Genomic DNA, 23,589 nt, shown 5'->3' with positions numbered 1-23,589 from the left:
TTTTGTTTATTTTTTTAAGATGAAAAAATATAATTTTATGTATTTTTGTTTTTGGCTGTGCTGGGTCTTCGTTGATGCTCGGACCTTCTCTTGTTGCAGTGAGCAGGGGCTGCTTCTCTCGTTGCGATGTTCAGGCTTCTCACTGCAGTGACCTCTCATTGTGGGGGAGCACAGGTTGTCGGGTACACAGGCTTCAGTAGTTGCGGCAAATGAGCTCAGCTGCTCTGTGGCACGTGGGATCCTTACGGATCAGGGATTGAACCCGTCTCATGCTTTGGCAGGTGAATTCTTTACCACTGAGCCACCAGGGAAACCCTAAGGATTTTATTTTATTTTTTTGGATGTGGACCATTTTAAAGTCTTTATTGAATTTGTTACTATCTTGTTTCTGTTTTATGTTTTGGTTACTTGGCCGTGAGGCTTGTGGGATATTACTAGCTCCCTGACCAGGGATTGAACCCGAACCTGCTGCATTGAAAAGGAAAGTCTTAACCAGTGGACCGCCCGAGAAGTCCCTGAATTTGCCCCATTTTATTACTTTATTTGTTTTCAGGTTTAATTTTCATTTCATCAAAATGATATTGTCTAATTATCTCCTGAGCTTTAGGTTATTTGATGGAAGTATCATCCCCACGTAGTGAAATGTGCAGCTCAGAAGGGTCAGAGTTCTGTGAGTTTTAACAGATGCATGTTTTCATGTAACCCACACTGTTACCAAGATATGGAGTATTTCCCCTGTGCCCCATGACAATCAATCCCACATCCTCTCCTCTCCCCAGAGACAATCATGGCTCTGATTTCTTTCCCTGTAGATTACTTTTGTCTGTTCCAGAACTTCTTGTCAATGGCATTGAATGACATGTTCCCTTAGGGATCCAGCTTCTTTTGTTCATCACAGTATTATTATGTGTGGGATTAATTTTTGCTGTTTTATGTACTGGTGATAGTTCATTTCTGTTTGCTGCTCCCCATTCTATCATATGAGTACACCCTAATTTGTTACAGATGGAGGTTTGTACCTTTTGGTCACCTTCACCCATTCCCCCCTCTTCCCACTGGCACTGCCTTCACTGCCCCCTTCCCCTTCCTTCCCTCACCTCTGGCAACCACCAATATGCTCTCTGTATCTGTAGGGGCTTTTTCTTTTTTAAGAGTTTCTCTTACTATTCCACATGTAAGTGAGAACATGTAATATTTTTCTGTCTCTAACTTACTTCACTTGGCAAAATGCCCTTTAAGTCCATCCATGCTGTCATGAATGGCAGAATTTTCTCTTTTATGGCTAAGTAATATTCCACTATGTGAGTGTACACACACACATATACACACACGGTTGACCCTTAAACAACATGGGTTTAACTGCACAGGTCCACTTACATGCAGATTTTTTTCCATAAGTACATGGAGTACTACATGATCCAAGGTTGGTTGAACCTGAGAGGTGTTCAGTTCAGTAGCTCAGTCTTGTCTGACTCTTTGGGACCCCATGAACTGCAGCATGCCAGGCCTCCCTGTCCATCGCCAACTCTTGGAGTTTACCCAAACTCAAGTTCATTGAGTCGGTAATGCCATCCAACCATCTCATCCTCTGTTGTCCCCTTCTCCTCCTGCCCTCAATTTTTCCCAGCATCAGGGTCTTTTCAAATGAGTTAGTTCTTTGCATCAGGTGGCCAAAGTATTGCAGTTTCAGTTTCAGCTTCAGCATCAGTTCTTCCAATGAATATTTAGGACCGGTTTCCTTTTAGGATTAACTAGTTTGATCTCCTTTCAGTCCAAGGGACTCTCAAGAGTCTTCTCCAACACCATAGTTCAAAAGCATCAATTCTTCGGTGCTCAGCTTTCTTTATAGTCCAACTCTCACATCCATACATGATCACTGGAAAAACCATAGCCTTGACTAGATGGACCTTTGTTGACAAAGTAATGTCTCTGCTTTTTAATATGCTGCCTAGGTTGGTCATAACTTTCCTTTCAAGGAGTAAGCATCTTTTAATTTCATGGCTGCATTCACCATCTGCAGTGATTTTGGAGCCCAAGAAAATATACAGAGAGTTAACTAGGAGACTTGAGCACCTGGAGATTTTGGTGTCCTCCCTAGGCTGGTCCTGGAACCAGTTCCACCTGTATCCTGATGGACAGCTGTATACCACGTTTTCTTGACCCATTCATCCATCAGTAGACACGAAGTTGTTTCCATGTCTTGGCTATTGTAAGTAATACTGCAGCGAGCATGGGGGTGCAGGTATTTTTTCAAGTTAGAGTTTTCATTTCTTTTGGATAAATACCCAGAAGTGGAATTGCTGGTTCATATGCTAGTTCTATTTCTGGTTTTCTGAGGGACCTCCATACTGGTTTCTGTAGAGCAGACATTAATGTTAATCACACAAGATAAATACAAATTTGTGAGGTATTTGGAGTCCTGGGTAATTTAAGACAGAGAGCTCAGGAAAGAGCTCTATCTGAAAGACATTTTGGGGGAATGGAAAGGAGCTAGCACAGGATACATAATGTTTAATAAAGGTTAAGTTTTCTTTTTTTGGGGAAATCATATTATTTGGAAGAGACAGTAATGTTTTAGCATACATTAACCTTCTTCCCCATATGTCCCATTGCAGAACTTTCCTCATCTAAGATGACTTGTCATACTTGTAAAGGAGTTCCTTGTTTTTTTTTTAAAAATAATTGTACTTGTTTACACTTTAGAAATGGAAACTATGAAGACTGTGTCACTCACTTTTAATGGACTGCCCCATGTTCCTAAGTTACAAATATCATAACTGATCTTAAGTTGAAAAATATTCTTATACTGTAAAACTAACAACAAATTAGAACCTTCAGAAGTATTACTGCTTTATGGAAATTTTAAGTGCATATTACTGTTCCATTGTATTGTAGTAGGGGCTGGTATATTTATAGTTCTTTTACTAATGTCTTTTCTGAGGAGGTCTGAAGTTAATATGAAGCATACTTTATTCTTTGTTGTATATAAAAAGTGCTTTGGGAAGGAAGACTAATGTCTGATTAAGTTTGGTAAAAAAAGATGAATTAAGTGGTAAAATTAAAAATGTGAAGCACTCATTAAAATATTTCAAAAAGGAATATAAGCATGTGCATCATAGATTTTGGCCCCTTCTCATCCTGCTCTTATTTCTTTCCTCAATTCTCTTTTACTTTTCCCCCTCTCCCCTTAAGAAATGCTGAAGCTTCTAGAGAACTATTCACACTTAAGTGGCAGTTTTCAAAGAAACTCTGTGCCTTTCTTCTTTTCAACAGTAGGATTCTTATGAGAAATTCTTTATTTGCTGGTTGTAATATTTGTCAGTTGGGTGCGTGTGAGAGGGGCAAGTTAGGAAGAGTAACTCAGTATGTGGTGAGTGTATGTACTATGAGTGTAGTCCTTAGCACATAGATGGGCTTAATGCTGTTAGCAGACGTTAATTATTACTCACTGTTTTTAATGAATGTTTGAAGCAAAAGGCAGGATGTAGACAGCAATAAAGACATGGTGCATACCTTTCTAGGTTCTTCTCACTTTAAATTTAGATCTGCAAAAGAGTCTAAACCTTGTTAAATACTAATTTGTGTTATTATTATCATAATTTGATGAAAGAAATTACTTGGTGGGGGAGTGAGATTAAGGATAACAGAAGTAGAAGGTACAATTCTGGACTTCTGTTATGGACAGAATGGTGTTCTCTCCAAATTCATATATTATAGACCTAACCCCTAGAGCCTCAGAATGTGACCGTATTTAGAGATAGGGCCATTGAAGAGGTAATTATGTTGAAGTGGGAATGTTAATGGGAATCCTAAACTAACTGTGACATCTTGATCTTACACTTCAGCCTCAACTACCCTGAGAAAATAAATTTCTGTAGTTGAAGCCTCCCAGTCTGTGATATTCTGTTGTGTCATCCTTAGTAAACTAATAGAACCACCCACATGATGGATCATACACAGAGGGGAAGAAACACAAATGTGGGTTGTATATAGTGTGTACAGGTGGAGGGAGCAGGAAGAGAGAGAAATTAAGTGAGATCTGGGGGTAAACACATTGAGGTCTGAGAACTGAGTCTGGCATTGACTATCTACATGACTTTGAGCAAATAAGTTATTGGGTTGGCCAAAAAGTTAGTTTGGGGTTTCCCATAACATCTTTTGGAAAACTCAGATGAACTTTTTGGCCAACCCAGTGTTTGCCCTTCCTGAGTTTCAGATTTGTCCTTCATAAAATGGTTTCATTGTGAGGGTCAGGGCTGAGAATTGGAACTGGGAGGTGTTCCTGAGTGTTCATCACTCTGCCTCTTCATTGCCATGTATCTGCTTTCCTGAGAGCAGCTGTAGGGTGAGGGTATGGATGCTGAGACCTTTCTGCAGAAGGCTGTCACAGATGGTCTCTGGGTCTTGGTTTCTTGACTGCAAAGAAATAAGGGGATTGCATTGTACTGTTGAGCTTTAACCCAGGGTCATTTCTTTAAACTCTAAAATGTTACATTTTTAAGGAATTTAAGGAAATGAATTTGGATGAGAAGACATGTAAAGGGATTCTAGATAAAAGTCACCATGTATACTGAAACATTATTAAATGATGAGAAAACAAGCACTGATGAGGTTAATTTGACTGTCATGGAGAGCTTCCTAGAATCAGATACCCGAGTGGGTAGAACCGGAAAAGAAGGAAGTTGAAGGTAGTTTCACTGGTTGAAAGGAAAAGCTAGTGATAGAGAACTGTTATTCATTTCTTTTAAAATTAGTGAGATGTAATTTTTGTGAAAGCTCGTCCTAATATGTCTGTGTAAGATGGATAGATGCAGAAAGAGGAAGAAGGTAGAAATATAGGGAGAAGAATAAAGATAGACGGGCCTGGTGATGGTTGTGGAGATGGAAAAATGCTTGATGAAGAGTGTAAGGTAGAAATTACTAAGGAGTGGGTGTAGTAAGTGAAGGACAAGGGAGCCCAAGAAAATGAGAAGCAAGGGTGGTGAACCAGGGTCTTGAGGGGCAACTGGTTTTTTCTCCTAAGAAAGACAGCTGTCTGGGTCAGTGTAGAGATGGAAAGGGCTGAGTAGACAGCCCGGAAGTACCAGCCTTCTCGTTAGTTTTCTCATGACTTAAAAGACTATTTTAGGCATAGACAGACTGACTCTGTCTAGAAATGCAAAAGAGGATTTTTTTTTTTTTCCTTTTCCAATTTGAAGATAGGTGGGAGAGTTCCCAGGTTAATGTCATAACCATTTGTGGTACTAGGAGGTCAGCAGAGAGCCATCAGTAGGTGGCTGTCTATGGATCTGATCACCCTGGCCTGTTGTTTTTCAGGATCTCTGGCTTCTGTTCCAATGACTTACTCTGCTAGGAAGCCCTGATATAAGAAGTACCTCATTCAAGATATCAAAATGGTTCTTCTTTTTTTTTTATTTGTTCAGTGTTTGCTCCCAGTGGTGTTAGTGGTGAACCTGCCTGCCAGTGGAAGTAGACGTAAGAGATGTAGGTTTGATTCCTGGGTTGGGAAGGTCCCCTGGAGGAGGGCACGGCAACCCACTCCAGTATTCTTGCCTGGAGAATCCCACGAACAGAGAAGCTTGGTGGGCTGTGGTTCACAGGGTCGCAAAGAGTCAGACACATCTGAAGCGACTTGGCACGCACAAAGTCCTAGGTGATGGGCTGAGAGTTGCGAAGGAAAAGATAAATACAATGCAAACCCTTTCATCAAGAAAGACCTGGGCTGAGGGCTGACAGACTTGGATATGGACTTGTATATGCTCCTAAGGCAATGTGACTGTGTTGCTACACAGCTGCCTTCTAAACCTTATGAGGACTTATGCAGAATGACTAAAGCTGTTGGGCTGTTGATCAACGCTGACTCCAGATGGTAACTGTGTGTTTTGAAGGTGATCTATATAGTTGCATATTGCAGAGTCAACAAATAGAAACAAAGGAATGTGGGAAAAGAGCAACAACTAAGCATTATTAAGCATCAACAAAGTGCCTGAGACCAACTGGGCAAAGTCAAGGGAATTGTGTTACTTTGTCTTCACAAATGCCCCAGGTCCTAAATTAGAATCACTTAATAGATGCAGAAATTGAGACTTGGTAAGGACAATGGTTTCCCCAAAGTCCCACACAGCTAGTTGGAAGCAGAAGCAGGATTTCAGTGTGTGTCCACAGTCTTTCTACCACGTGGTGTGGTTACAAGTAAATGAGACAAATTAAGCATGGGTGAAAGAGGAAGTGGGAAAACTGAGTTTTGCTGCCTCTGTGAAAATGCGTGTGTGACTCAGAGATTTCTGACAGCAGGACCCACAGTTTGTGCAGTCAAGGTCTGGAAATATTTCAGTTACTAGATGCAGGAGATTTTTAACTCAGTGACAGAGGCTTGCTATCAGCCAAAAGCTGTGATAAGCATTTCTTTGAGCTGGTATAGAGATATACCTATGAGAGCAAGGTGGCCTCTCTGAATGTTTGACACTGAAAACCAAGTGTGGGTGAATCTCATTTATTTGGAAATTATCTATACCAGAAACTCATACATCCAGCATAAAGCAGAAATCAGCAAATCAGTAACACTGTGAATACTCAGATAGATATTGTAAACAACAAATAATAAATCCCATGCACTATAGTTTTTATTCCCTTCAAAATGACCTGAAGCCCTAAATTTCTTTCTTATTGCATATCTGTTTTCCAAATCTGTTGGGACATAGAAGAAATTTTTCACTAGTACTATTGAAAACAGGGAGAAATAATGTCTGACATGAAAGAATTAGACAAAAAATATTAAAAAAAAATATAAAAAGCAGCTATAAGAGTTCAGAGATCTCAGCATCAATTCAAATTATGGTCAAAGACCCTCAATGGATCCTAGGAATTACCCTTTGTTGACTGAAAAACAAAATGAACCCACTAAAAGTTGAGAATTATGTTTCATTCAGTGGACATTCTGAGGACTTCAAGCCCAGGAGACAGGACTCTCGGATCACTCTGAGGGACTGCTCCTAAGAGGCAAAGGAGTAGCCAGGATATATAGGAGTTTTTTTTACAACAAAGACTAGGTGATTGGAGCATCAAAAGATTGCTGTTAATTAAAGAAAACCAGGTATCTCAAGTTAATGAATTTAGTGCTTTTCTATGTATGGGGAGATGCAGGAGTCTGGGCTCACTGAAATATTCCTTTAATGTGCACCTCAGCTATCTAGGGCCAGTATCCTGTGTTTTTTCATCCTGCGTTTCACCCCCCACACCATTGGGGGCAGCTGTAGCAGTTGACTGCTGGATGTCAGGCATTCTGTTTCCATGCTGAGTTCCCTCAGAGCTCCCTGTAGGGGAGGCTGCAATGCGATGGCTTGATGGCTGCAGCATCCTTTGTTTACGGACAGGGCAGATGGCATTGTTAATTCACACCTTGTAATATGCCCATGCAAGAAAGCAGATTTTTTAAAAAATTTATTTATTTTTTAATTGAAGGATATGGTTTTACATAATTTTGTTATTTTCTGTCAAACATCAACAAGAATCAGTCATAGGTATACACATGTCTCCTCCCTCTTGAACTTCCCTCCTATCTCCCTCCCCATCCCACCCCTCTAGATTGTTATAGAGCCCCCCCTTTTTTTCATTTTTTTCATTTATTTTTATTAGTTGGAGGCTAATTACTTTACAATATTGTAGTGGGTTTTGTCATACATTGACATGAATCAGCCATGGATTTACATGTATTCCCCATCCCGATCCCCCCTCCCACCTCCCTCTCTACCCAATCCCTCTGGGTCTTCCCAGTGCACCAGGCCCGAGCCCTTGTCTCATGCATCCAACCTGGGCTGGTGATCTGTTTCACTATAGATAATATACATGTTTCAATGCTGTTCTCTCGAAACATCCCACTCTCGCCTTCTCCCACAGAGTCCAAAAGTCTGTTCTGTACATCTGTGTCTCTTTTTCTGTTTTGCATATAGGGTTATCATTACTTGTAGCTGTCCAGTTTCCCCAGCATCACTTATTGAAGAGCTGTTTCTGCCCCATCATATACCGTTGCCTCCTTTGTCAAAAATAAGGTACCCATAGGTGCATGGGTTTATCTCTGGGCTCTCTATCTTGTTCCGTTTGTCTATATTTCTGTTTTTGTGCCAATACCATACTGTCTTGATGATGATAACTTTGTAGTATAGTCTGAAGTCAGGAAGGTTGATTCCTACAGCTCCATTGTTCTTTCTCAAGACTGAAGAAAGCAGGTATTTTTAATGTTGACCCAGAGTCATTAATAGAAGATTAAACTACAGGTTACTTTTCTAAGTACATAAGAGGTATATAATGCATTCATAATACATTCAGTTGTGTAAAATAACTAACATGAAAAAAAGTGTCATTGCTTAAAAGGTAAGAAATCAGCCATCTGAAAACTTATTAGTTATGCAAAGTGAGGTATACTGAGAGGAGCTGGCACTTTATCATTTAACTATGAACTTTGATTTCCAGCTACAACTTTCACTGGCATAGGGGCAGGTGGCCTGGTGCTAATAAACTCCTGTTGGCCTGAAAGAGAGAGAAAGAGACTGAGAGGATAAACTCCACCTTGGCAGGGACACGCCATCTGCCTCAATTCCTGCTTCTCGCTGTAGTTTTCACGTGGAGTAATGTCTGCTCCTGCTGCTGCTAAGTCGCTTCAGTCGTGTCTGACTCTGTGCAACCCCATGGACGGCAGCCCACCAGCCTCCTCTCTCCCTGGGATTCTCCAGGCAAGAACACTGGAGTGGGTTGCCGTTTCCTTCTCCAGGGCATGCATGCATGCTGAGTGGCTTCAGTTGTGTCCGACCCTGTGTGATCCCATGGACAGCAGCCCACCAGGCTCCTCTGTCCACAGAGGGTGAGAGTAAATATCCCCGGTCAGTCCTTAGTCCCTCTCCTGACCTTCCATCGATGAAATTGGAAAGTAGGAACAAAGCCCCTAGCCCATGGCCTTTGTGGAGTGGTGTCACCACATGTATGCTACCCCCCCCGCAACACACTCATACAATGGCACAGCAGTAACTAATTTTCAAGTGTGCATTGAGTAATCATATTGACAGCCTTTTGTTTTAGTTCCTTATTCTTGTCCTACTCTAGTGGTGCTAAGAGTACCAAAGTATCTGATAAAAATTCAAAAGAAGGCTGACTCACAAGGGAAAAAAAAAATAAAAGGGAGGGGCTTAGATAATTTGCAAAGTGTATAATGAGTCTTCACACAGTACTGATTCTTAAGAGATGTTTTAAATGTCAGTTTTTTTCTCTCTCTGTCAGAGAAATGCTGACCCAAAGTTTCACAAAGCTGTTAAATGTCTTTTTAGAAGTTATAAGTACAGACTTAAGAAATGAATTTATTATGTCGGGGCTGATGGTGACCTTTAATGTCAAGGTGTCTATGAGACTCCTGCAGCTTCTAATATTCCCTTTTATTTAAAAGAAGATGCCTTAGTTCTCCAATTAAGAGAAACCACTATTTCCTAGGCATAGTATAGCTCTCAGAAAATATTTTCAAACACTTTGTAAAATGCTGCCTAAACAATTTGTGTGTATCAGTGTTTTGACTTCTTCTATGCCCTGGAAACCCTTGGCAGTTGGAAGAAGCCAATGGACCCTTCACCTGGGATATTCCAGGTGGCACAGTGATAAAGTATTTTGGGCTTCCCTGGTGGCTCAGATGGTAAAGAATCTGCCTGCAATGTGGGAGACCTGGGTTCTATCCCTGGGTTGGGAAGATCCCTTGGAGAAGGGAAGGCTACCCACTCCAGCATTCTGGCCTGGAGAATTCCATGGACAGAGGAGCCTGGCAGGCTACAGTCCATGGAGTTGCAAAGAGTCAGATACTACTGAGTGACCTTCACACTTCACACACATGGACGCTTATTCAAAATAATGGTTTTAAATGCATAAGACAAAATACAAAGGATTGCAAAGAAATCAGATATGTAAAATATAATAATAAAAATGTGTGATATAGTAATATGTGTGCTTCTATATTAATGCATTAAATAACAATCCAGCAGCAAGTCTGGTGACATTTGAATGGTGGTGAGGAGCATAAGTGATATTTGGAGAGAGCTGCAATAACTCAGCTGGAGACAAGAACACCTGTAGTTTCTATGGGAAACAAAATCACAGACACTGATGATACTTCTGTGGTTTGTTGTCAGTGTTTATATTTGAGGGAACTGTTAAATGTCAGTTAGAATTCAGTGAAACGGAAGGTATGTTTTCCCCATTTGAGTGTATAGAATCCCAGAGTTCTGTTCACAGGACCCTTGGAAGGTCCATGAGGGCCCTTAGAAGACGAAAATCATTCTCATGGAATTATGAGCACGGTTGAGATAGTTTCTTCAAAGAAATATTTGCATATAATTTCCAAAGCAGTTATGAACATTTATATTTTTAATTTTAAAATGAAAAGGTCATTCATTTATTCATTTCTATTCTTTTTTTGGTTCACTTTGTTTTTAATCTTATTTATTTATTTCTGGCTGTGCTGGGTCTTTGTTGGTGCATGAGGACTTTCTCTAGTTGCAGTGAGTGGGGGCTACTCTCTAATTGTGTTACATGGGCTTCTCATTGTGGAGGTTTCTCTTGTTGCAGAGCATGGACCCTAGAGTGTGCAGGCTTCAGTAGTTGTGGCTTCTGGGCTCTAGAGCACAGACTCAGTAGTTGTGGCCCACGGACTCAGTTGCCCCACAGCAAGTGAAATCTTCCCTGACCAGGAAAGATTTTTCCCTGATCCAACCTGTGTCCTCTGCATTGGCAGGTGGATTCTTAACCCCTGGACCACCAGGGAAGCCCTCATTTATATTCTTACTTATAATCTGACTTGTTTTCGAGACCATTTGAGGCAACTTGCAGAGATTCATACAGCAAACTATAATAAAATGGCAAGTTAGTGGATGAGAAAAAGGAAAAGAATGGTATGAAATGTAAATGGTATTGTTTGATTGTACCATCAAACAATGTGTATAAAGTTAATATACACAGTTATATGTGGGAAGTTAATATACAGAGTGTATGCGAGAAGGTTCTGGACCTTTACTAGAGTACAATGGCAAATTTGATTCTAAGTTTAACCTTCAATGTAAAGGGTAAGAAGCAATTAGCTATCAATTCATGATCACATCTCCTGAGATGCCCAGCTCTCTCTCTACTAAAACTAGACAACAATTCTTCTGTAAGCTTTGCCTCATACTCACTGTCTTAGCTTGAGCTGCTGTGGCAAAATACCCTAGACTGGGTGGCTTCAATGACAGACACGTATTCCTCACAGTTCTGAAGGCTGGCAAGTTCCATGTCAAGGTGACAGTTTGGCTGGGCTCCAGTGCAGACTCTCTGCCTGGCTTGCAGACGGCCACCGTCTTGCTGTGTCCTCACAGGGTGGAAAGAGAGTGATTGCTCTCTTTTACGTTCTTTTCTAAGGGCACTAATCCCATCATGAGGTTTCCATCCTTTTGATCTCTGAAAGGCCCATCTCCAAATAACCTTCACACTGGAGGTTAGACTTCAACATCTGAATTTGGGGGTGAGGGGGACACAATTCAGTTCATAGCAACAATACACTAGGGAATGAAATTAACAGTACATTTGAAAACTTCTTTTGTTTTATTGGGTTATCTCTTATAATTTCTCGTGTAAACCAATGACATGTTTCTACTGGCCCAGCTTACTTTAGTAATGGATTTTAAACTTTCCAGTGTAAATTTTTTAACCTTTGGAAGGTATGAAGTGTTGTTATTTATTTTTATTTATTTATTTTTAGTACCACCTCCTTGGTGGCACTTGATGTGTAAATTAGTGATTATTAACTTTCATAGACCAATTTGAGACTCTGATAAAAGCTATAAATGCAGATGCACATTAAATTCCATATACAGTTTCAGGGAATCACAGACCTTCTGAAGTTTCAGCACTCTAAGAGTAAATAACTGCAATGTAGAGTAATAGATAGGCCTTTAGACATATTATATAAATATTGTTTACTGTAACTTAGCATTTGAAATGGATTGAGAACCAGCCAGTTGGATTTAATGCTCTTGGCAAGCATGGGAATGCAGCTATTCCATGCTGCAGATTAAACAAATGCTTCAATAACTTGGAGAACAGGAAAGCTGCAGGCACATTTAACAAAATACAATGCTAATATTTCAAGGTTGGAGGGATATCTGGCTCACACAGACCCAAGTCTTGTGCCCAAGATTCTCATGTTGCTTGGAGAACATCACAAATCTCTGGCTACCACCATTTCGTGGTCCCAGGAGAGGACGACCCAAACATGAACATAATCCTCAACTCCTTCTTTAACCCCTTCTCCCCATCACTACCATTGCCCAACTGAGACCAGGCTGTAATGTGAGAAATTGGAGCTAAACAAGGTGCAAATATCATACAGACTTACAAAGAAAAAGTTCTAAGAAACTCAGTATTGAAAAGACATGTCAGAAATGACAATAAATTTCACATGTTAAAAAGCTGACAAAATACCAGAAACAGCACATTAGTCAGAAAATTAAGGTCATTTAAAGACTAACTGCCTAACAGATCTCTGAAATACTTTGCCCCTACATGTTTAGCTGTGTGTTCTTTGGTTGGCTTGTCACACGATTGTGATTTTAGAGTCATTTTTCTCTAGATAACGTAGAAAGATAATCCAGCCTGTCTGGCATAAGCTGATTGGACTTGTTTTTCATTTTTACTGATTGTTGAAAAAAAACTTCTTTGGGCATCACAGCTTATGGCTGATAATGTAAAATTTTAGGGTTTCTCTCTCCTGTTTCGTTTGACCGTGAGCTTTAAAATTTGGAAGGATTTCCCCCAAACTTGCTTCAGGTTTATTTGAAATCCTGTTTCCCTTCACTTGCCATAGAGACAGAGAGACACAGAGAGACCTATTTACACCATGATATGATCTCTGGTCCTGAGCCATCCTTATTGTGCCAGGTGAGTTGGCCAGTGGAAAGCAGAGTGTTTCTGGAAGTTATTACCACACTGAACAGCTGGCAGTAACCTGACTATACAAAGAAGAGAGTGCAAGCAAAATATATATCCCAGTAAGGACAAAACAAGTACATGCCTCTCTGTATGCCTGCTCTCTTAAGTCAGCTCAACCGTGTGAGAGTCTTTTGCTCTCCTCTCTCCCAGGCGGCTCAGTGGTAAAGAATCTGCCTGCAGTTCATGAAACGCAGGTTCAATTTCTGGGTCAAAGGATCCTCTGGAGAAGGAAATGGCAACCTGCTCCAGTATTCTTGCCTGAGAAATCCCATGGACCTGGCAGGCTGCCGTCCACAGGGTCACAAAGAGTCGGACACGATTCTGAACTAAACAGTGGACAACTCTCCGCCTACTCTAAGGCCTGCCAATATATGGCTGTGGCCATTTTTGTAACACCTCCATAGAACCTTCTAGTAAGTGTCCTTAGAGTCAGGTTCAAGACAGCCAAGCCAAGACAGAAAGACGAGGAAAATTTTTCTCCTCCTGATGATGCTGGTAACCTTAATAGGAATTACTCATTTTCTATTGAAAGGAGAAAAGATGTTCTTCACTCTTTAGAGAAAGGTTGCTGTCCACTTCCTTTGCTTTCTTTGGGCTTGCCTCATTTTTTTTTTTCTTCTTCAGTTGAGTTAACTGGGTACAGTCAGTTTCTTGTATGAACAAATTAAAATGTCCTCTTGATTGGAGATGATATAATTGACTATAATAACTCTTGAAATGTTTGGGAAGTTAGAGTTAAGCTGTTGGCCTAAATTTAGTTTGTTATTAAAATGTTCTTTACAAACCAACTCTAAAAAGAAATTTTGGGGACAGTTTAAGAAATTGTTAAATCAAAGTGGTGTGTACGTGAAATATCATCATAGTATGTTTTCTAATATGTCCTCAACAGTTTTTCTAAGAAAGTTTTTCTATAGTTTCCATAGTTGTCTAACACAGAACCAGTTGATCTTGAATCTGACGTTTTTCAGTGAATTTTGAGTGAAACAATCTTTGCTTTCTGTCATTATGTAGCTTTCTCCCCCAAAGAACACAGAAATGTTAAACAATGAATACTTGATATGGCACCAATCATTGAACCTTATAAGTTATTGGTCTTGTTCTCAAAAGCACTTCAGTGCTTTATGTGCTGGTTTCAAATGCTGAAAATGTCCATGTGGACTTTTACATTGTTCTGCACCCTAGGACCTCCTGCTCAACAACCAAGATAAGAAAAGAATGCTCTTCAGAGCATTACGGCTCATTAGGGTGCTGTCCAAAATCTCATACATGCCTGATAAAGTTAGTGGAATGTCAGGGCCTCTGCTGTGATTAAAGCATCTAAATGTGACTTGTCAAATAGCTCAAATATTAGCTCTAATCCCCATTTGCACAGAGCTCTGAGTTGAGGCTTTGTAGACACAAAGCTGTATGTATAGAACATCCCTTGTTATGTTCCAAATTTTCCAAATGAATAGAAGAAAATGGGGCAGGAATACACAACAAGTTAAGAGTGGGGGTATCTCTGGAGTTGGGCTCATGGATGATTTTTGTTTTCTTTTGTTAATGTTTTTCTTTTGCATTTTAAATTTAAAACAATGCAAATATATATGTTTTACTATCAGAAACATAAAAAGGGGAATTGATGCTATGGTTATTGGCAGAGCCACCTTGGAACAAGGACATGGTGGACAGAGGTCCTGAAGAGACTTTTTCCTTTGAACACTCAATAATAGGCACCATGTCAGACGTGCCTGTCAACTTCAGGATTAAAAATATGCTCGTGGTTGTTGTTTAGTCGCTAAGTTGTGGTCCGACTCTTTTGTGACCTCACGGACTGTAGCCCACCAGGCTCCTCTGTCCATGGGATTTCCCAGGCAGAAACACTGGAGTGGGTTGCCATTTCTTTCTCTAGGGGATCTTCCTGACCAGGGATGGAATCCTCATCTACTGCATTGTCAGGTGGGTTCTTTACCACTGAGCCCCCAGGGAAGCCCAGGCTCTTGGTGTGGGCATGCATGCTTAGTCACTTCAGTTGCATCTGACTTTGTGTGACCCCATGGACTGTAGCCCACCAGGTTTCTCTGTCCATGGGATTCTCCAGGCAAGAATACTGGAGTGGGTTGTCATGCCCTCCTCCCAGGGGATCTTCCCCACTCACCATTGCAGGTGGATTCTTTAAAGCTGAGCCACTGGGGAAGCCCATGCTCTTGGTAGGGATGGTGAATCAGGAGCCTACTCTTGCAAGAAGGACCAAGCAACTAGAAATGAGGTGGCTTTAGATCAACAGGAAAGAGAAGGGGGAAGCTTCTTGTATAATCTACATTTAGAATTTGCATCTCATTCATCCACCCTCCATCCCACCATCAGGAGGTGAGTAGGGGAGGGTGTAGGTGGGAAGGTCCTAATAGCCTCTCCTACTTTAATGTTCCTTCATCTTTAAACCACTGATGCTGATATTCATGAACCAGCCTTTTATGCAGAATACCCGTTGTGTTCAGGGGGAGGTACAGAAAGGGAGTCTTCCTAGGTCAGGAAGTTGACATAAGTGAATCTGTGCTCATGTGAGTTTCTAGGGTGTATGTTGGAACTTTGGCGCTAGTGGTAAAGAACCCGCCTGCCAATGCAGGAGACATAAGAGACGCGGTTCAATCCCTGGGTTGGGAAGATCCCCTGGAGAAGGGCGTGGCCATCTACTCTAGGATTCTTGCCTGGAGAATCCCACGGACAGAGGAGCCTGGTGGGCTACAGTCCATAGGGTCGTACAGAGTTGGACGAGACTGAAGCAACTTAGCATGCATGCATGCATGTTGGAACTTAAGGGAGGGCGGACGTAGGTAAAAGGTGTGATTTCAGCCTCTGGGAGGAGCAGAATAGGGAATGGCAAAGCTGAGAAGTGACTTTTGTGTTTCGTGTTTGTCTGTCTTTAGATCCTCTTCTGTGGCAGCTTCTTTCCCTGACCTCCCATGTCTGGCCCCATGCTGCCCTCTGGCTGGTCCAAGACCTACAATAACTCACTGTCCAAATCGCTCTCTTCCCCCTTCTTTTCTTTCTCCTTGTGCTTCCTTTCATTCTCATCAAGTGTACCCAGAGTACACAGCATATCAAAGCCCAGAAAAGTCTGAAAGTCATGAACTTCATACTTTCTTCATGGGACACAGTCTCTTGAACCATGTCAGGATGAGAGTAGGCCAACGCAAGTGGCAAAGTTAGTCTGTGGCCAACCAATCGCTAATGTATGTGTGCATGTCATAGCAGGGTCACTCCTGGCTGGCAGAGAGCGTCTGGCAAATAGCTGAGCAGCTTCATAAATGACTCAGAGGCATGTCCAGGTGCAATGCTCAGGGTCCAAGAGCCCTGGGAAGGAGGGGCTGAACTTATCTGCAGTTTCGGTTTAGACACGACAGACTCAAGTGATGAACAGAAAGCTTCCAAAAGCAGCTGGACTAGAGGGAACCCACAGCTTCTCCTACTTTAATGTTCCTTTGTCTTCACTCTAAACCACTGATGCTGATATTCATGAGCCAGCAGTTTATATGGAATACATATTTTGGGCAGGGCGAGGTACAGAAGGCAAGTTTTTCTAGGCACAGGAAGCAGACACAAATAAATCTGTACTCATGGGCATTTCTAAGGAGTGTAATGGAGCTTTAGGGAGAGAGAGCCCTGGGTACCTGGATAAAGCTGAGATGAGGGAAGTTTGGCCTCATGAGAGGAGGTGGGGGTGTGGATGCAGAGGTCACTGACCTGGATCCTCCCTGTTCTCTACACCTCCCCACACAATCCCTCTTCCAGGGTATCTGGGTTCTGGAGAGAAAGAAATACGATCAACAGAAAGTTGTGTCCATGTGGAGAGCCCACATCAAAGTACTGATTAGAAAAAGATGTATGTGGAGGTTTGTTAGGGGTTTGGGGCGGCATAGGGAACCGCCTATGAGCATTGGGGTGACAGTTGTTCACAGAGTAGTGAACACCAGCCCAGCCAGAGCTGCACATTTCAGGACATTTGTCTTCATCTGTAAAATGGGAATAAAGACAGCACCAACTTTACAGAGTTGTGAAAACTACATGATGAATGCATGTACAGCATCTAGCATAAACACAAATGAAATAATAATCAGGGCTTAATAAATGTTGGCTATATGATTTTCGGGCTTCCCAGGTGGTGCTAGTGGTAAAGATCCTGCCTGCCAATGCAGGAGATATAAGAGATGTGAGTTTGATCCCTGGGATGGGAAGATTCCCTGGAGGAGTGCATGGCAACCCACTCCACTATTCTTACCTGGAGAATCCATGGACAGAGGAGTCTGACTGGCTACAGCCTATATGGTTGCAAAGAGTTGGACACGACTGAAGTGACTTAGCACACACGAACATTGTGATTTTCCTCGTTGCTTCATTGTTCTTTTTGTGAGATGCCTCCTCTCTGCTTATCTTCAACTTATTTTCAAGTGATTGCAGAGCATTGATTTTATTTGGTACAATAAGATGGGTTTTGGCCATGCTTTTGTTTTTAATCAGAGAAATTACTTCTTGGAATGTTATAGAAAAGGGTTAGATTAATCCTTAAGTAGATCAGATTTGAGCAAAATTTTTAAAATGATTGTGGCATCTCCAGTTTGAATTTTTACTGAATAAAAAAGTTAGGCACTAATGTCATTTTCTTTTTGCTCTAAGAAGATTGTGAGAATAACTAATAACATTTGGTAGAGGTTAATATAGTATTGAAAGCAGTGATTTGAACAGTTTTGAACTCATTTTCAAAGACATAATTGGAATAATTTTCAATAGACATCAGTCCTTATTTCTTAGGAAATGACAATGATTAAATTAACCGCAGACAGCCTCTCTAATTGTTGTTTGAAGACAATGGGAGTCTGTTGAGAATTGGTGGGGGGAAAATGAATGGTACATGCTTTATTAAAGACTTCACTGCTGAAACATTTTTCATCCACTTTTTCTGTCTGGCTGAAACTTATATATTCAAGGCATGGTCTTCAAAAGCAGCTTTCTTTACTGTATTTGACCTACATAATGAATTCAAATGAAGGGTAAGAATAATATATCTTAGCCTTTGCCTAAGGCTAAGATATAGATTTTTCTTGGAGGGGGTGCATGATATGCCAACTCAAAAAGAAAATGATGTTACAATTGCAGCATTCTGTGGAAGTTGAAAGAATTTTGTTCCTTCTTTGGGTATTTTCAGGATTCTCTCTCTGCTTCCTTATGACACTGAGCACTGGATAAGGGTGAAATATCGCACTCGTTATTCAGGCATTTGAAATTACTTTTTTCTTTTGAAATGAGATATTAAAAGCATTGAGTGTCAGAGAAATTGTGCCTGGGTGGAAGAGTAAATGGATCTTAATCTGTCTTCTCAGTGTGAGGCTTTCTGGAGGTGGTGAAGTGGTTTTAACCAGTGGAAAATAGCACCCAATTTCTTTAAGATCTTCCTAAACTCAAAGTGATTTAGTCAGTACATCTGAGTCCAAATACCACCCAGATAAGAATCTGCAGTCACATTTACCTAGACATGGGTGGTATTACTTTTTAAATTTCAGTATTACTATAAAACTTGTCTGGCTCTTACGCCCATGAGTGCTCTTGATGGGAAAACCTGTTTGTGCTCTTTCTGGCTGGAATGTTTACTTAGAGATTCGTTCTTCTGGCTCTGAGCAAGTTACATGCACTGATACCTCAACTTTTCTTGAGTTTCCCTTCAACCAAACAATACCAGGATTGTGTGGTCCAAGAGTAAAAAGAAAAATTTTACAGCCAATTTAATATATCAATACTAAGAAGTTCTTGTACAAATGCTGACTACCACAGCGTGAAAGAGTGCCATTTTCACTGCTTTGAAAAGCAGAAAGAAGTGACATGGAGTCTGGTTGTGGGGAGAAAGATGGCTGGTTTACTGCTAGGTGCACTAAATACAAACATCAACAGAAGCCAGTGACTTGGCATTCAATACAGATAACATTCATCTACTTCTACCTTGTTTCTGGTGAGCTGTTATAATTTCAAATCATTGTACTTGGAAAATATTTAGGTAAAACATAACATCACATTACCTTGCAGTTTAAAATAACAAAGCTAGAAATTTAAGCCACAAAGTGTGAACAATGTGCAGGGCAGGCTGTAGAAGAGGAAAAAAGGATGTATGGTTGTGTTTGATATGAAAATAGAGGACTTTTTACTGTAGTGATGGACTAGATATTGTCATATTAAGTGAAGTCAGAGAAAGACAAATATCATATGATATTACTTATATGTGGAATATAAAATATGATACAAATAAACTTACTTACAAACCAGAAATAATCTCATAGACATAGAAAACAAAGTTATGGTTGTTGTCATTATGATTAAAAAGTTGCGATTTTGTTGCCTTTTCTTGGGGGTTGATGTGGTAGGACTTTGACCTCCTCCCATGCAGTTGTCTTGGCAGAAATCTGATGACCTCTTTCTTGACTTTTTCTTGTACAGATCTGAAGCAACAGAACTGGAACAAGGACCCTCATAACTTTTTGGTATGTAATTGAGAACTCTTCAGAACTAATTCTTTCTTTTAGTGATATTTGTGACTTGAACAGCCTGTACTCCACTTTGTTATTCTAATTTGTGTACCAAATTGTAGTAGCCTAGGTATATTTATCTCTATGGTAGAATTAATGCAGAGAGAAGCTAATAGAATTAATAAATAACCAGTTTTATTTGGTTCTCTGGATTTTCCTGAGGACCTGAAAATGGATTCTTGATAGTGATTACTTTTCAGTAAGATAGCTGTTTAGTAAAGCAGTTTATTTATGGAATTATCTTGTTTGGTCCCTTTAGTGGCCAGGAATGTACCATAACTATCAAATACCGTAAAACTATCATTATGTGAAGAATCTATTTTACAAGCAACTAGCTGTCCACATATAAATTACCACCATTTCCCATAGCACTTTTCATCTTGTAGAGCTGAAACTTTATGCCCATTAATCAATAACTCTCCCCTTTCCCCTCTCACCAGCTCTTGGCAACAAGCGTTATACTTTCTGTCTCATGAGTTTGATTACTCTAAATATTTCATATAAGTGGAATCATACAGTGTTTGTCTTTTTGTAACTGGCTTATTTCTTGTAACATAACGTCCTCAGGGTTCATTTATGTTATAGCATTTTGCAGAATTTCCTTCCTTTTTAAGACCGAATAATATTCCATTGTGTGTATTTTGCTTATCCGTTCATTTCCTTTTTGCTGGCATCCATGTTTTGAGCTTTTGTGGATAATGCTATTATAAACATGCATGTACAAATATTTCTTTGAGATTCTGCTTTCAATTCTTGTGACTACATCCCCGGAAGTCAAATTGATGAATTGTATGATAGTCCTATTTTTAATTTTTTAAGGCACCACTGTATTGTTTTCCACAGCAACTGTACCGTTTTACTTCCCACCAGTAGTCTTCACAGAGTACAGAATGCTTTTCTAATTATTTTGACATATTCTTGCTGGGCAGTGAATATTGTAAAGTTTTGTGTGAATATATTTTGAACACAAATGTGTTTTTTCCTATTCTTTTTTTTTTTTTTTTGCTGTGCCTATGAATATTATCTTCTAAGACCTACTCAATGTTAATTTATGTTTCCAGGTGATTCAGAATTTCAATAGAGTTTTTTCCAGTACAGAAATATGTAGGGCCAAGTCTCAGACTTCTAATGGAAAAACAACTTAGACTCCAAAGATTTTTATTTTAAAATAGACTCTATGTTAAAATCTGTTCTGGCAGTGAAGGAGTAGTTACCACATATGTTTCTTTCTTCTTGAAGACTTGTAATTCTTTTGCACAAAGTATACCATTTTGACCCTGGAGGAGGTCACGGCAATCCACTCCAGTATTCTTGCTTGGAGAATCCCATGGACAGAGGAGCCTGGAGGGTTACAGTCCACATGGTCACAAAGAGTTGGCCACAACTGAAGCACCGTAGCATGCATGCATGCCAGTGTGAACAGGGGTAGGGACTAAATTACAAAGAGAGGAGAAATTACTGAGAAATTACTTACATAGGTGTTATTCTTTGAAACAGAATCTGCAACCTCTTCAAATTATTGAGACAGCAGATTAACGTTGGGGCTGTTATTTTAACTGGTTAATGATATTTGTGCTTTCTTACATTTTGGTTCAAAATATGAACATAGCTTTCTAAGGGAAATCTGATTTTAGAATTTTAGAATCTGATTCTAAAACTGATAGGTATTAGCTGAATATTCTGAAATCTTTTGAGATTACTTGCACAAATTAATGGAGCATTTTCCCAGAAAATGTTCTGCATTTATTGTTTGTAGAGAGTGAGGAAAAGGGGGAGGAGAGAAATAAGCTTACTCAGGAAGCAAAACAGTTCCTATTTCAGACAGTTTCCTCTGAGTTTATGGTCCTCAGTAGAAATGTCAGTGTGTTTGCTAATCAAACACCTTCTACTAATGTGTTCAAGAAAGGAATTAACTACCTTGGGTATATGTCAGTTTACTTTACAAGAGAAAAATTTACACCTAACTTGAGTAAATTAGAGAAGTCTTTTGTTAATGATTAGAAAGGCAAAATAACCCTTATCAGGCCACGCTAGGCTGTGCCATGGTAGCAGATTAACTCTGAAGGCTCAGTGGCTTTACACAAGAAACTTTAATTTCTTATTTACACTATATATTCAATACTGGTTGACATGAGAAGGGGAGGGCTCCTCTACTCCACCCAGTCACTCCGGGATGCAAGCTCCACCCCCTGTGGCATCACCATGGCAACAGGTGGCTTCAGGGTTTGCCGTGACAGTAGAAGAGAGCATGTGGTGGACTTACACTTGTCTCCAGACGGGAGGTGTTGCACATCACCTCCACTAATGGCCAGAACTAGGCTTATGGCCACTCCTCACCACATGGGCTGGAAGTTTCTTGGGGGGCAGAGGGGAGAGGAAAACCGGTTACAGTGAGCACCAGTCATTTCTTCTTTGATGAATTTTGTTGGAAATCCTTGCACTCAGCACATATATGAAACAACTTTCTAACTCTGTCACCTCTCTAATTCTTTATATTTTAATATGCTTTCCTTTGGTGAGCAGTTTTAATCTTTTAAAATTAATTTCATGTTTTTTTACTTGCTGACTTTAGGTTGGGGAAAATAAAGCAAGTATTACTGACAAGGAATTAGGGATGATACAGATATAATCGACAATGGAAAAAAATGGCCCTCAAATGTTTAGATGTCTATAGACTCTATTTGTATTATTAATAATATCTATTATTTCTTCTAAATAAAACCATTACTTGAAATTAAATGTAACTCTAAACACAGAAGTTTGATTGCAAAATCAACTCACGGGACATCAAGCAAGAAATGTGAAACTAAGAAAAGTTTTAATAGATTGTCTTTCATAATTTTTTCCCATTATTCAGCTTTCCCTAAATCTTAATATCATGGTTTTTTCCTTTTCACTTTATTAGAGTATTTTACCAAGCAATACTTTTATATAGGGTACATGGGGAATAAACATGTCTGAGAAGGTATTTTGACCTCATGATTGATTGTGTGTTTGACTAAGTATTGAATTTTATGGAGAAAATTTATTTTCGTTTAGAACTTTCAAGGCAAAGCTCCAATATCTTTGACATCCCATGTTGCATATGAGAAAACTGATGTCATTCTTATTTTGTTTCTGTGTAGATAATACCTTTTTATCTTGTCTATAAACTTTAAGAATTTTCTGTATCTCTTACAAATTCTGAAATTTCTTAAGACATGTCCCTGGTGGCTCAATGGTAAAGAATCCGCCTGCCAGTGCAGGAGATGCAGGTTTGATCCCTGGGTTGGAATGATCTCCTGGAGGAGGAAATGCAACCCACTCCAGAATTCATGTCTGGGAAAGCCCCTGGACAGAGGAGCCTGAGTGCTACAGTCCGTAGGGTCACAAAGAGTCAGACTCAACTTAGCAACTAAACTACAAGATTCAAGTGTACATCTTTGGAAGTGTATGTGATTCAGCGTTTTGTGGCAGAGGAAGCTTTTTTTCCCCTTTTGTGCTCCGCTTCCCACTGTTTTGGTTTAATTCTCTAGTCTCTCTGCCAGGTTACCGAGATGGCCACTGTTAACTTCAGGTTTGTGTTGTATTATGACTAAACTCTCAGGAAAAAAAAGGACAAATCTTATCCTAATACTCCCAGAAGAATTTCCTGATTAGCCTGAGTTGGTTCATGAACTCCTTTCTGAATTGGTCATTTTGTCAAAGAAGTTAAGTATTTGGGTCCATCTACTTCTTATCACCTCTACTGCTTCTGCTTGGGCTCAAGACATTCTCACATCTTCTTGGGATGATCTCAGGGAACTCTTAACTAGCTTCTCAGTTTATATTCTCACTCCCTTCAGTCTCCTTCAGCGTTAGAGTCAGAGCTGCTAATGTGTTTGTCAGATCAAAACCTTCAAAACTTGCCTGTTTAACTGCAAGGAAAGCTGGAATCTTTAACCCCCATCACTTGAAAGACCACCAAGATCTAAAAGATGATACAAGAGAGATGCAGGATACAGCTCATGGAAAGCGACGTTGACAGATTTGTACCATGTCATAGAGTTGATGAGAAGCCTTTGAA

The 23,589-nt window shown here is 40.1% G+C and overlaps 1 protein-coding gene across 3 annotated transcripts in view; it reads left to right on the top strand.

The window, feature by feature from the left end:
- IPCEF1 (interaction protein for cytohesin exchange factors 1) overlaps positions 1–23,589 on the top strand; it is a 161,074-nt gene that overhangs the window by 22,342 nt on the left and 115,143 nt on the right. For all 3 annotated transcript variants that reach the window (XM_061130184.1, XM_061130182.1, XM_061130183.1), the window contains one exon: positions 19,456–19,499. The gene's annotated coding sequence lies outside the window, so the exon portion shown is untranslated. The remainder of the gene's footprint in view (positions 1–19,455; positions 19,500–23,589) is intronic.

The sequence above is a fragment of the Dama dama genome, chromosome 26, assembly GCF_033118175.1.
Source record: "Dama dama isolate Ldn47 chromosome 26, ASM3311817v1, whole genome shotgun sequence".
Classification (NCBI taxonomy): Eukaryota; Metazoa; Chordata; class Mammalia; order Artiodactyla; family Cervidae; genus Dama; species Dama dama.
This window is presented reverse-complemented; position numbering and strand designations above follow the sequence as displayed.